The sequence below is a fragment of the Tupaia chinensis genome, unplaced genomic scaffold (assembly GCF_000334495.1).
Source record: "Tupaia chinensis unplaced genomic scaffold, TupChi_1.0 Scaffold000634_1, whole genome shotgun sequence".
Taxonomy (NCBI): Eukaryota; Metazoa; Chordata; class Mammalia; order Scandentia; family Tupaiidae; genus Tupaia; species Tupaia belangeri.
Window position 1 is genome coordinate 4,741,774 of NW_006160154.1, and position 1,692 is coordinate 4,743,465.

Genomic DNA, 1,692 nt, shown 5'->3' on the forward strand with positions numbered 1-1,692 from the left:
GACTAAAATTCCCTTTGAGGACATTTGGATTTCTTTCTTTCTTTCTCTCTCTCTCTCTTTTTCTTTCTTTCTTTCTTTCTTTCTTTCTTTTTCTTTCTTTCTTTCTCTTTTTTTCTCTTTCTCCTTTTATATTTATCACCATTTCTCCGCAATCATATTGTACTTAGAGCTGATACTCTCCTTACATTTTCCCCACTCCAGTCCCACCAGTTCTAAAATGGTGATTAGAAGTGATTATTGGAGGAACCAGCAGTTAGCGTAATGGCTATGTCGCTGGACTCCCATGTAGTCGACCGCGGTTCGCATCCCAGACCCGGTGACTTAAAACTCACGCCGGGCGCGTGTGCGTGCGTGCCCAGGATCCCGAGAGGAGAATGGAGGAGAAGGGATTGTGGCGTGACCATCCCCCTGGGGAGTGATTTCTCACTTTCTGTCTCTATGTCTCTCTCTGTCTGGCGAGCGCACGCGCCCTATAGTGAAAACCTCTCCAAAAAGAAAAGAAGTGATTATTGGGAAGCCATGAGAACAGGTGTAGGGCTCAAACCTTGAGCTTTGGCTTTCAGAAAAGACAAAGCAGAAACACTGCACTTTCTTATATGGCTTGTTTCTTAACTATATTATTACTTCAACAGACAACACACTTAGGTATCAAGAAGAGTATATAAAGAATTCTTTAATGATTTAATAAATATGATGGTATCTTTGAGAGTATGCATTATTGATCTTAGGAATGTATTTTGGCATAAGCATTTGCTCAGCAGACTACAAGAGGCTTTTTTTAAAAAGAAAAAGAAAAACAAAACAAAACAAAACAAAACCAAAAAGCTTGACTAGTCTGCAATGCTTCATGTGGGAGTAAAGGTGAAGTTTGAGAATACACACTTGGTAGGCTACACGGACCAACGAGTTCATATTCTCATTGTCATTGTAGACTTCAGCAAATTAACACCCTGGCCTTCTCTGTTTTGCTGTAGGTACCCTTTATTTTTCTCATCAAAAGATATTTGAATATACTGTTAAAAGAAATTCCTATTACTAGGACCAGCAGATGGCATAGTGGTTATGTCACTGGACTCCCGTGCAGTCAACCATGGTTTGAATCCCAGATCCAGGAGCTTTAACCTCATTCCAGGTGCGTGTACGTGTATGCCCAAAATCCCAAGAGGAGAATGGAGAAGGGATTGTGGTGTGACCATCCCCCCGGGGGGGTGATTTCTCACTTTCTGTCTCTCTGTTTTTCTGGTGAGCACATGTGCCCTATAGCAAAAACCTCTCCAAAAAAAAAAAAAAAAAGATGCAGATGGGATGGAGAGATTGAGAGGGTTAAATGTTCTTTTAAGGAATGTCTCAACTATGAGCAGCAATGCGATGTGACACATCATCATAAACACATGAGTGGTGTCTTCTGACAGCGTGGGCAGAGTTTAAAGAAGGGGTACAAGGTCAAGGATGTCAGAAGGGTAAGGTTTAAGCCAGTTTTGACGATTTCCCGAGGTGGAAAAAGCAATACCAAAGGGAAGGGCCCAGGAGCAGCATGAAGATGTTAGTACGAGCCAGCAGTTAGCATAATGGCTATGTCTCTGGATTCTCACGTGGTCGACCGCGGTTCGCGTCCCGGACCCGGTGGCTTAAAAAACTCACACCAGGCGCATGTGCTTGCGTGCCCAAGATCCCAAGAGGAGAATGGGGCAT